Source organism: Pleurodeles waltl, chromosome 6, assembly GCF_031143425.1.
Source record: "Pleurodeles waltl isolate 20211129_DDA chromosome 6, aPleWal1.hap1.20221129, whole genome shotgun sequence".
Lineage (NCBI taxonomy): Eukaryota > Metazoa > Chordata > Amphibia > Caudata > Salamandridae > Pleurodeles > Pleurodeles waltl.
Genome location: NC_090445.1, coordinates 282,183,971 through 282,197,243, shown reverse-complemented (window position 1 = coordinate 282,197,243; position 13,273 = coordinate 282,183,971). Strand labels below are relative to the sequence as shown.

Sequence of the window (13,273 nt, the reverse complement as noted above, 5' to 3'; positions counted from 1 at the left end):
ATAACTGTGATCGTGGGTATATATTTATCACTACATAATTCTGTGTGTCAGTTCCCTTAACTGCTGAAATTGGGAGTGCTTAGAACCTATCTGTTCACCTTTGTTTAGCACCATGAGTCCAATTTACTGAGGATTTTGTGTGTCTAAGGGAGCTTGGCACCACTAAGCAGGCAGATATTATATTTAGTTTTATACCTCTGTTAATCGAATCAGGATAGAGGGTACTTTATGAGTGTAAAGTTCACTTTCACTGGCAAAAACTCTGCCAGTACATTTGTATAGCCGTACTTTTGAAGGTTGGGGTGGGAAAGGAGACATAGCGGAGCTGACCAGGAAACGGCATGGAACTACTGCAGGTGGTAATTGGTAATGTGTGGGCATTCACAGATATTTTGCAAGTCCATTGGAGCAGCAGAAATATTGGTAAAGTTACTCCTCTCGTACAGTGGAATGGGAAAGGGAGTACCACTAATTTTTAAGGGGTGCATATTAGAGGTTTTCTCCAATATGTTATAACGTGGAGAAAATAGAAAATAGGTTTTACTTAGTAGGATGGATTGTCTTCTTCGTGTAGAATCCACCTGACTGTGAAGGAGGAAGTATACACCGGAAATCTACAACTTTCATGGATTTCTAGTAGCAATACTAACAGATGTTTTATATCCCATAAAGGTTAGTAGTCTAAGACATATAAGGAAACCTATATGATCAGAAGTTCAGCTTTTTTTCTGAAAATGCTGTGTGAATTGGAGTATTCTATGAAGACACACTGACGTGGAAAGGGAGTGTACAACATACGATAAGGTTGATGTTAAAATTAAGTATTTGAATAAAGATTTCTGAGTTGTAATCCCAGTTAGTTCACTCGACTCGTCGTGGTCAAACTCTCAGTGGCTGTCACGCGCTCTCCCTCTACTACATTTTCGTAATCTCAAATACATTTTGGGACAACTTTGAAACAAAGTGAAACCTGCAACACATGCTCACTAAAACAAAACGAGTGATTATAGACGGTTTCTCTATATTTGAACAATTTTGATCCCATTTGTGACCCTGACAGATCACTGCTACCCTTCTCTGCCATACTTAGAAGTACTGTGAAGCAGGCTGCGGGGCAGTGTTAGAACCATGTGAAAATGATTGACCGGAACCGGAAGATAAGGTACTGAAAATGTAACAAAAGAATCGTCATTCCTCATTTTTGAGGCATTTTTGCCTAGCCTGGATGTTTGACTATCCCGTTATCCACCCCAGAATCCCTTGTTTTCAGTACATTATAATGGACTGATGTGTGTGTATCACTCTTTGGTCACTATCAGTGGCATGTGGCCGTCTGGTCTCCATGATTCACAGATGTCATCGCTCTCAATCGCCTTTACACAGAGGTGGCCTCTTATTATCGATATTAGAGGCCGTGCGTGTTCATTTGCTAGTTATGAATGCCGGCGCCTTAGGCTGTTGTCGTGAATTTTAAAACCCGCCTCATTGCTGTGCAATCTCCTCTTTGTCTTGGGATGGTGAACCTTACAACAGTCATCAACGTGCCGCAATTAGTGCTCCCAGGCCACGCAGGCATAATTACAGGGTCCGGATTTTTATGGGCTATTTAGGATGAAGCCGTGTCCCTGTTGGCCTGTCTCAGACCTTTCCCTCCTGGATATCCTGCCTCCCGAGCGCGGTTTGTGTGGCTGGCCCCGTCGCACGCAGTGCGACGATAAGGGGGACAGCTTTCTAGCGTCGCTCCCCTGCCTGCCCAAAAGGTGGTCCGGAGAGGCCTCCGTAGTGGAGAGGGTGGTCCCCAGCTGGTTTATGGCCGCCTAGGTGTTAGAAGGGAGGAGTAAGGCCGGGAGGTCTCTTAAGGGGAGACCTGGCAAGGCTGGGCCTCTTTGGGGTACTGTAAGATGCTAAACATAAACATGTTGGTGCAGAGAACACCAGACGTAACAGCTCTAGCTTTCTCAGGATGGGTGTCGGTCAATATTAATAAACTCATCTCCGACACCGGGATCGCCCGTAAGCTAACCCTACCTGTGAAACCAATAAATTGCGACATATTATACCCACAAACTTTGTCCTGGCATTATTACGTGCATGCATGGTATTGTGATAAACACTAATGGTACTTACCTGAAAGAGCTAGGGGTAGCAGCGCTATGTTGTGTTACTGGCTGTTTCGATAGAGTACATATATATATTTAGGGTTGTCAGAGTAAATAAAACGGGCCCAATAAAACTCGGTACTTAAAACAATTGAATTAATATTGGTACCTTTACTCATTTAATACTATAGAAACGCGACTAAAATCCATGTAATTACCACTTTACAACACAGTAACTAGTGTGAGAAAACACTGCTTAGCACATACGGCGAATTACAGATGAAAACAACTCTGCTACGTCAAGGGTTATTCAATGTGTTTTTTTTTCTCACTGCTGGGTTTAGCCTTTTTGTTGTGCCCTTTTGCATGTAGATATTTGAACTACACATGAAAACACAGCATGGCATAGAACACACATGCTACCTCGCTTGTAAGCCGTGGCCATCTCCAAACCCAATGTGGTAATATGTAGCATACCTGCGCATTGCAATATATACTTTAAATTACCTACACTCACATTTTATTGTGAGTTTGACAGATTTTCAAGGTTATGAGAAAAGCATAGATTAAATTGTTTCTCTTAGTTTTAAGCAAATGTGTTGCGGATGCTGTCTATTTTTCATAAAGGCTATCTAAGATTTTGATTAAAAAGCATAATAGCAATCAGTTCATTTTTAGGTTCGGTAAAGCCAGCCTCGTGTGTATTAAATACACAGTGTGTGGACACTGAATGAGCCCCTTTAAGCCAATGATTTTCAAAGGGTTTTTGCTTCTCCTTAAATGGCACCCATCCTGTAGGGCATTCCGTGCTCTACAGTGACTAATTTTTTTTCTCTCGCATATTTGCTTGCCTATATCTTTCACACTGCTTGACAAATGTTCACAAACTTTTCTCAGAAAATGTGATGCTCATGTCAGCTGCTGTCTGGAAAGCTTTGGGGTGATCCGTTAAGTGGGGGGTGGGGTGGGGGGGCAGAACAAGGGGGGTCCTAAAACACTTTTTTCCCATATATTTTTCCATAGGGATTTTGAACAGCAGAAGTGCCTGTACCACTGGACGAATTTACACCAAATTGAGTAGAAAACGACCTTTTTGTCATTAGGTGTAAATCCACTCAGTAGGTTTTAAGAAATTAAAGAAAATCCAAATTTGTATATAAAAAAAATGCGAAGGCTCCACAAATCCTCCCGATCTCATGCTGAAATTGGATTGGTTGCCAACACTTCAGCAAGCAAGTGTTGGCAGCCATGTTGGGACTCAGCTGAAGCTGGGTCCTGGAAAAAAAAGATAAAAATAAATAAAAGGGGCCAGGGTAGGGACACGCTGACCCCTTAGCTCTGGTGTCGGTGTCCCAGAGGGACCCCACAGAGCAAAAGAGCATTTTATAAAATTATCAGCAGGAGATGCGCCCGATCCGCCCCCCCCACAAAAAAAGCGAAGGCTCATGTGCTTGTTTAAATGCAGCCCCCAGGTGTGCCAGGTCACGGTGGCATTTAAATTTTGAATGCAGGGACCCTCCCCTCACCAGGGCTTTAAACTAAATCAGTGAGGGGAGCCACTAAGCCTTTCCGCAGCCCAGGTGACCGTCACCTGCCCATGGCTTTAAATTATGGGTGGAAACCCCCCAACATTGCAGTCCCAGAAACCGCCACCTCCCGAGGATAACGTCACATTAAATGTGGGGGCTGCCTGCCACCCCTCTCCCTGCAGTCCCGGGGGTTGCCACTTCCCCAGGGCAAATATAAATGAAGTGTGGGGGAGCCACACAGCACCCCCACAGCCCAGGGGACCACCAACTCCCAGGGGCTTTAGAATAAATCATATGGGGGGGGCCATATGCCCCCCCCCCAACAGCCCTGTGGACCACCAACTACCCAGAGCTTTTAACTTAATCAATGCAGGGTGGACACCCAGCTCCCTGCAGCCCCATTGACTGCCACCTCCCCAAGGCTTTAACCTAAATGAGTATGGGGGAGCGCCCTGCACCCCCACCCCCCTGCAGCCCTAGGGACCGCCACCTCCGCGGGGCTAATTTCTTATTAAATGCAGGGGGGGGGGTGCTCGAACCCCCACAGCCCCAGGGACCGCCACCCACCTGGGACAAATGTAAATCAAGTGTGGTGGGCCACGCACCCTCCCTCCTACAGCCTCTGGGACCGCCGTCTCCGTGGTGCTGAATTTAAATAAAATAGGGAGTCCGTTGCGGACCCCCTGCCCTGGGGACCGCCACCTCCCTGGGGCTACTTGAAATGTTTGAGGTGGGCCGCGTGGCCCCCTCATTGAGCCAGTAATGGCCTTGGGGACTGCTACCCCCCAGGGCCAGGTCCTGCTATGTCCTGGGGTGACCACCCCCAGGACATAGCTGTTTGCTGCAACTGGTCCCACCAAGTCAGAGCAAACACTCCGGTTACAGCAAGTCAGAGCTGTCAAACAGCAGCCCCCTCGTCCAAAAAAGTATATATATATATTTAGGACGTGCTCTGGGGGATATGTTCCCTGGGGCCGAGACTGACCTAGGGAGGAGGGCCATGCAGCCCCTTCCTCAGAAAAAAAATATGTTAATGGCAGGCCCCAGGACCCCATCGGCCAGGGGAGTGGGCTGTGTGCCCCCCTCCCAAAAAAAAAAATGTAGAAGGCCAGGTCCTGGGGGTATGGGGTTCCCGGGTCCAAGGTCAGCCTGGGGAGGAGGACAGGTGGCCCCTCTACCCCAAAAATACATATATTAATGCCAGGTCCCTGGGGATGGGGTCCCCTGGCTAAAATCGTCCGAGGGTGCGCAACGTGTGGCCCCCCTTCTCCAAAAAAACTAATTTCACAAGGCCGGGCCCTATGGGATGGGGTGTCTCAGGGGTTGAAATCGGCCGGTGGAACCACGCGGACCTGCTTCCAACTCCTGCTGCGCATGGCCAACCACCACTGTGCACAGCCTTTGGTTGGGTGGTTAGGGTGGTTGGCCGCAGTTACTAGCCACCATGCACTGCTAATTATCCCACAAATTACTGCACTCATGACATCTTTGATAACATCATTGATAATATCAGTGTAACATTTCCAATAACATTTTGGACAAAAAACTGCATGGCTGGGGGATTCCTGTCAGTTGCATTTTCAACTAATAAAGGATCAACTATTTAACTGCTAAGCTGCCTAGAGTACCGTTTTTGTCAGGTATGGAGGACGGAGGCCGTGCATAGATTAATTGCACTTGGGTGGGAGCGCATTATGAGTGGCTTAAAAGCGCTTACACTTACCACAAGGATATAAAAGTTCATCAATTGCAATAGTGATTATGTTGTCTATGTTTTGTTCTACCCCTGTGGATTAAACTATGTAGGAAATACGATCTTTCCTGTCAAAAAGAGAATTTTGGAACATTATTGTGCCATTACACATAAGGACCCCTTTTCCCCGGCGGCTAGGCATTTGCACAAGTTGCATGATCTGAGTAATGAAAAGATTTAATTTTTTGGTGTTGACAGGGTGCCCTTGAATGTAAGAGGTGGAGACAGGATGAAGACCCTAGGAAGGTTTGAGTTTGAACATATAATCAAGCTTTGGAGCAAATATCCTGGAGGACTCAATATGGATGAAGAGCTTTTTGTACATCTGGGCTGAAGCTGGCCTATTTTGAACTTATAGTGATAGACTTTTTCTGAAAACTCTCTATTCTTTTAAGTTTGATGATTTTTTTCTATTTCGTTTTCTTATTTTTTTTAAAGACATTGTTAGTGTATACTTTGCTTAGTTTGTTTGATTGTATGTATTTTGAAGTATCCTTCTTAAATCATGTGTGGGTTTACATTTAATATTTTTGTTTTATGTTTTTTGTTTATTTTGCCTGTTTATTTCCAGTGCGATATTATGAGAATTTGACTTAGGAAGTACACTGCTCTCATAAGCCACTTGGCATTTCTATGCAATTGGCTGACAGCCATTGGTAAATGAGTCCTGTCCGTCTGTCTAATTGATGTTATAAATGGCAAAATTATATTAATTTGTACATATATTGCAACTTATTGTGGCAAGGATATTTTTTTAATTAACGCCTCAGGTGCCTGGGTTGCAGTGTGCCGAGGACGAGACCAGCTCGTCCTGCACCCGGCCCACGGGGGAGCGCTAGCGCTCCCCCTTTCGGCCTCCCTCTCCTGGGCAGGGATGGAAGGGTAATCGCTTCCCCTTCCACCCCCACTCTCCCCAGTGACGTCTGATGATGTCAGCATGCAATCGTGCGCGGACCTCATCAGAGGTCACCCCCATCACGCTAGAAGCTCAGCTTCCACCACGATCGGACGAGAAATGCTTTCATTTCTCTTCCGACTGGGGGGGAGCGTGGGCAGAGAGACATGAAAGGAAAGGCCTTTCCTTTCCTTTCATATCTTTCTGAGCATTTCTGCAGCTTGATCGTAAAGGCTGCATAAATGCCCACTAGACACCAGGGAGTTTGTTTTTTGTTGATAAATAATGAAGGGGAGTGACCCCTTGGACAAGGGTCGCTCCCCTGGGGGGGGGGGGGGGGGGAGGGGACATTTTTTTATTAGGCCTTTTCTGCCCCCACTAGACACCAGGGATCTTTTTTTTTTTTTTTAGACAAGCCCTATATCTCCACAACAAGAAGGGTCCTGCAGACGTAACAGTATATTGCTTTCAAAATTCTGCCATAGCTGAAAAAGTTTTAGAAGAAAACGTGGACAGAAATGACTCTTTTTTCCACCTCAATTTCAATACTTTATTTTAGCTGCTACGTTCTGTAGGAAAACCTTGAAGGATCTACACAAATGTCCCCTTGCTGAATTAAGAATTTTGTCTAATTTTCAGAGATGTTTAGCTGTCCCAGATCCAGCATTGGTTTCACACCCATTTCTGTCACTAACTGGAAGGAGGCTGAAATCACAAAAAATAGTAAAAATTTAGTATGTCCCAGTAAAATGCCAAAATTGTGTTGATTCAAGTCTGCCTGTTCCTGAAAGCTGGGACGACGGTGATTTTAGCACTGCAAACCCTTTGTTGTTGCTCTTTTTTCCCATTTAAAAAAATATATATTTTAGCTGTATTTTGGCTAATTTCTTGGTCTCCTCCAAGGGACCTCACAAACTCTGGGTACCTCTAGAATCTCTAGGATGTTGGGAAAAAAGGACTCAAATTTGGCGTGGGTAGCATGTGTGGACATACAGTTATGAGGGCCTAAGCCCGTACTGCCCCAAATAGCCAAAAAAGGCTCAGCACCTGAGGGGAAAAGGCCTGGCAGTGAAGGGATTAAATGTATTATTTTGAAATGTGATTTGGTAAGCACAGCGCGCTTTTAAGCCACTGGGCTTTCTAGCGTCATTGGCTAGCAGCCGTAGGTGAAATGTTTAGTGTGCGTATATTTTATAACTAATATTGAAAATATTGATATGGTATTTGTATATCCACAACAACATTTTGTCACAAAGATATATTGTGATACATTGTTGCAAGGATATTCGTTCAACAGGCAATAGAATGACAGATACTTAGTATTTTGTTTATGTTTACTGCATGTCAGGTGTTTGTGTGCCTTTAAGAAATGGTGGTAGGTTCCACACATAGAACTGGCCCTGACGAAGACTGGGTTGGTTGATACGCATGAGCTTCAATGAACTTTTGGAAAGCATTGTTCCGGTGGAGTGCAGGCTTTTTTCTTTAATGAATATTGATGGAGGATTTGTTATTTCATTGTTAGCGGGTTTTGTGTTCTCTTGCCTGGCATGACCCGTCGGTAGATGTAATCAGGAGTCAGGATATATATATCTTATTTTGGAAAACTGTACGTGCCAGTGCTTATTATCAGAAACATGGGGCCGGCACTGTTAAAAGTCAGTGCATCAAATAATGTTTAAATATATAGTGTGATTTGCTTTTTAATGTCAGTGGGCTGAGTACCAAGGCTGTGTAATCTTCGTTAAAAAAAAATATATATATATATACACACACACACACATGAATCAGGGTGTCAGAGGATTATATAATACATGGAGAACGAAATACAGGAACTCTTTTTGAAAAGTAGCATCAAAAATCTAAATATTAAATGTAAGTGAGGAGTGAGAAAGAAAGAATGAGAGGAGGGCTTCAGGTGGCTAGGCTCACCAAGGAGTTAGAACCGAGAGCAGAGGTGGAAGAGAAGGGCCGTTCCTAATTTGAAGAGAGTGAGCCTTCTAGCTTCTGGTTAAGTGCCCTAACTTACCGGGGCGCGCTTTGAGGGCCCCGGCCCCCTAATGGTTGTGCCCCCTTCGCCTCTTGCGACGCGCTGGCCTTGGGAGAGCGGGGGTGGGTGTTGCGGTCTAACATCGGGGCAGTGTACACGCTGTTGACGCGCTCTGATGACGTCATTCCCGCTCCCGTCGCCACAACAGTTGTGCCTATTTAGTCTGCAAACAAATTTGCCTCCTCTTTTCTGTGCGAGACTTTGCGGCGACGGGAGCGGCGATTTCGGCGACACCCATCCACTTGTTCCCCCATTTCTTCCTTTGTACCATAGTTGGTCTTCTGGGTATGTTGTGAGGCACAGAAGTGAACCCAAGGATTACCCTATCCCAGCGGGGTGGAGTCCTACAACTAGCTTCCAAGAGCAGCACTGAGGGGAGATAGTGAGCTGAAACCCGAGGAGTAACATGCACCACGGTTGGGGTGTAAGGGCGCACACTTAGATGGTGCAGGACATAGGGCTTTAGCCCCTGGTCTCACCCTACGCCCCTTACGGCCAGTCTGGGGTTGGAGGGGCAGCCTCCCGGGGGTGTGGGTAAGGTTACCTGGTGTGTGGAACATCCCTCAGGGATGCAGGTGGGAGTCACCTGTGTGGTTCTCCAAGAGTGACGGCTGACTAGACCTTAGTGCTGGAGGATTGAATCAGGGGAAGATATACTAAGACACACACCGTTTTTACCAGCCACAATGAGCTGTATCACTGCATTTGGGTAAATAAAAATCTTATTGGTTAGGCTGGAATTGCTGTACATTGTTATAAAGTGTTTTTAATGTGTTAATATTTGAAACTGAGTTGTGAATGTAAATGCAAGAAATGTCATGTTTTGGAGTCTCTAGTGTTTGTAATAAACATGCCCTTTTACCCAGTGACCAATCCGTTGTCTGTCTCTGACACATTTAGTGTTGGAAGGGGTGTGGCCCGGCAGTGGGGGGTTCCGGGTGTCCTATAGAGAAACTACCAAAGCAAGATCTGCGAAGAGTGGACTTCTTCAAATGTATGAGTGACCTTTTGCTTTTCTAGTGTGGGTAGCCAGTGCCTACGAATGTGCATAGCTTCTAGAGGAGATAATGGTTATTTTGGATGTTCGGAACTTTGCAGGTATGGCAGGTTCTTCACTTGGAGCTGTGTGGCACATGGGAGCCATTTAAGGTACGAATGTGCAGGGGTGATGTGGTCTTATTTCTTCATGATAGTGATGTGGGTGCACACGGGGAACAGCTCTAAGTGGAGGCAAATTCGTTTTTCGGGAGTCTACATAGAATGGTAGAGTGATAGTCAAGTCGTAAGATAACCATAGCCTCAATTATTAGCAAGTTTGATATCAGACTCTCATCTTGGGAGAAGAACAGGTAAGTTGGTCAGATGCCTCAATGATGCCCTTCAGCAAGTTCAATGTTTTTCAGTTCACAGCAGAAAGCATTCTGGGACTTTCAGTTTCACCTTTCCTGCCACAAGCCTAGGCAAACAGTCCCAACATACGTAGTACAGTTGGCTGAAAAGTTAGGATATGTTGAAAGCCAACCTCATGACATGTGTCCAGATGTCACCGTTGACATCCAGAACTGCAGTGAAAAACGACTTAGAATTTCAGTCAGTTTCAGGAAGGTTGTGACAACTTTTTAAACTGTTTACTGTGTGTACATTTATATTCTTATAGTGTTAAAAGTACCAAAAATAATAGAACCTGGACATGTGCTAACACTAACCCTGCAAACTTGCGTGGAGTACAGGAAACAACAGTGTTAAATACATGCATTATTAACGAACTAGCTATAATATATTAATCCATAACTTTATCTAACATCATTTCTTTGAGAGTTTGTATACAGTGCTTCACAGCTGTCATAGAACAAACGGTAATCACGGGGTCGTGGTGAGGGCAGGACACAGGGAGAGAGGAAGACTTTTGTTGAAAGACATAAGATGCCGTCAGTCCTTAAAAATAATGATAAATTGCATTACATAGTGCTACAATACACGCCTCTGCCATTGCTAAGTGATGCATTTAGGAAATCCTACTTCTATACATTATATGGTACTCGGACTGTCATAAGCAGAAAATCACTGCATATCCCAGGCCAGTTTGAATAGTTTGACTGCCAGCCTCGTTGTGAACTCCAGGAAGTCGTGTCCGAGGCCCACATGGAGGGGTAGACAGTTTCAGAGATATGGGCCTGCCTTGCATCTGGTGAGATCTCCCACACAACCCTTTAAATGTAGCCAGCGTAGGGCTAAGAGGTTGTGTCTTTCCAACCTTTGGCATCTGGTAGGCTGGTGAAGAGGGCATCCTTAGCAACGTAGCGGAATGAAGAGGGCTACGTACGCCGCTCAGTTAGTCTGTGGACGGTGCAATGTTTAGGTGAATCTTGAACTGGTCAGACATGACAAATACAAGCAGAGCTTTAATTATACGTGGCACTGAAGTGCTCATTGAAGAGTAAGCACGTGTTGTGTACTGTATACATTCTTTACCTGTGAATCTTCTGTTAGTATCCCGGCTCCATGCGAGACACTTTTAAGCAGTTTAGTGTTTTGTGACGCAACATATTTATTTGAATGTACAAACTAGTAAATATTCATGTGTATCTATTTCTAGGTCTTGACGTGTTTCCGTAATGTAAATATGTTTTGTAATCAAGCTATCATATCTATAAGAATGTCCTCCTCACTTCTCTGTAATGTGCTGTACCGTTTGTTTGGACAAGGTCTGCGAAGTAAAAATTTGAAACAAACAAATACATTAATAAATCAAAATATTACCTGGAATGTTAAATGAGAACAAGGCACTGTTGGCTAGGAGTTAGACGTGGGTGGAGGTGTCACAAATGAAATGGGCCTCTTGCTCTTGGTATCCCTGGGCACCCAGTGCAGTCACCCGGCTCCTGAGGATGGCACTCCAGAAATCGTGTTTTCTATTAAGAACACTTAAGGAACCAATATGGCTTCTCATAATCATCTGCGGTAACCTTGAAGTTTTCTCTGGGGACTCCAGCTGCTCAAAGTAGTTGAAACATCTGAGCCAAAATTTGACCAGGAAAGAGGAATTACCAACAGGGATTCAACATAGTAAATCCAATTCCTTTCATAATTTCGTATTAGACCCCAGGACCCAATTTGTATTGGCATGCATGTTTTGAGTCCTCTGGCTGGGAATGTAACTTTTGAGAGACAGAATATCCAGTTCTGTTAATGGGCAGCTTCTGCTGAGGGCCTAAAGGTGCCTGTAATTCAGAGATATGGGGCCTGAGTTAATGATGCTGAACTCTATCCCCTCTTCAAATCTGGATATTATAGGTTAAAGTTCCCACAATGGGGAATAACATGAACACTAGTTCATTTACTGCATTCACAATCACGATTCTGGGGAATTTACTGCAAAGCTTTCCACCTGGTGAGAAGGTAGAAAGGATGAGCAGATCTGCAGGTAGTTTTCCTGGGTACAGAGAATAACCTGGTAAAAGTGGCCCTGTTTTCCTATGCTTGGAATTGCAGGAATACCTGTCCACTCAGAATTGTCTGGAGTGATGTGCCCTATGGGAATACACTCCAGAGTATATGTAATGAAAGCCAGAGTAGGCTTGATTTATCATCTATATGTTTCACTCTATGTACTGATGTATGTCTCCTCGAAGAAAAAAGACAAAGCATTAACCTTCAATTTTAAATGGGAGAGACAGAGACACTGATCTAGTGGCTGAATTGTAGGTACTGAAAACCAGGGGCCAATCTCTGTTTCACTGCTGGACCGAATTGTATGATGGGAGGACAGTGCTGTCTAAACCTTTTAGAACCACGACCTAATGTTTAGAATATCAATTTTTTTGCAACCCACCAAAGAGGCGATTTACATACAGCACATTTTCCACTGAATGGACACTAAATTTGCACAGACTTCCATTTTACTGATAAGACTATATTTTGCACAAGTGATAATGTGTGAAAATCAGGTTACAGTGAATATTTTTCATTTGTTCATCAATAAGTGAAGTGTATGGACTTGTTTTGACCCTTCCTTCATCAGAATGACAAAAACGTGCTTAATGTTTGCTTACCTAACTGTTGAATGTTTACTGTCCCTACTGCTGAATGTGTACAGTTCCATTTCAGGAATTTACACTTTGTTGTAATTTACAAAAAATTACATCCTACAGCCTTTCCTTTCACACTCCCTGTATCCCAGCAAGATTGTCACATAATCCACTTTGCTTTTCTTTCTCTGGCTGCAAAGTGAGAGGTGTTTGTAAACACCAATCCTCGCATTAAATAAATAAGCAGCAACTTGTCAGCAGAGATAGCCTAAGATTTTAGCTCTGCGTCTGAAGCCCAGCAAATGTGACAAGATAAATACATATTTAAAGGCATATTTCTTATTTTACTTGGACAGACTTCACCCACCAAAAATCAACTGCCATGACCCACAGTTTGGGGAACATTGGGCTAGCCTTTACCAAGTTTTAATGGTCCCTTTTCTCCAATCATAACATTTGAGAGTACCTTCAAAAACACAATTTTGGTCTATATTCTATACAAAAACTTTGCTCGCATATGTTTCAAAAAAACTCCAGTGTCTGTATTTGTAATAGAAAACTAGGCCACATACAGTGTGCAAGTGAGAGCTGGCTTGCTTCTAACATGGTCTAAGCTTAGCTGAGATCTCCCAGTGTCCTTCTCTAGGCAACAGAAAAAGAGGACCCAGGAGTGCTTGGCTTAGGTGGATGGAGCTGGCATTGTAGAAGGGTCCTGCTGTGATTACAGTCCTGAGGTGACGGCCACCTCATTGGTATTGAGTGGGACGAGGGGTATCCACCAGAAAGGTGTGAGGGCATGATTTTTTAAGATCACGTTTAGAGACTGTCACTTCTGATAAGTGCCGCTCAGTGCAGATGCAATGTAATGGTCTAAAGTGAAACTCTTCCGTGTGGAAACATTTTAATTTTAACTTTAAAG

General features: G+C 44.2%; 1 protein-coding gene across 4 annotated transcripts in view; it reads left to right on the top strand.

The window, feature by feature from the left end:
* The window catches only part of ARHGAP27 (Rho GTPase activating protein 27), a 565,511-nt gene that overhangs the window by 308,641 nt on the left and 243,597 nt on the right, over nucleotides 1-13,273 (top strand). The window lies entirely within an intron of this gene.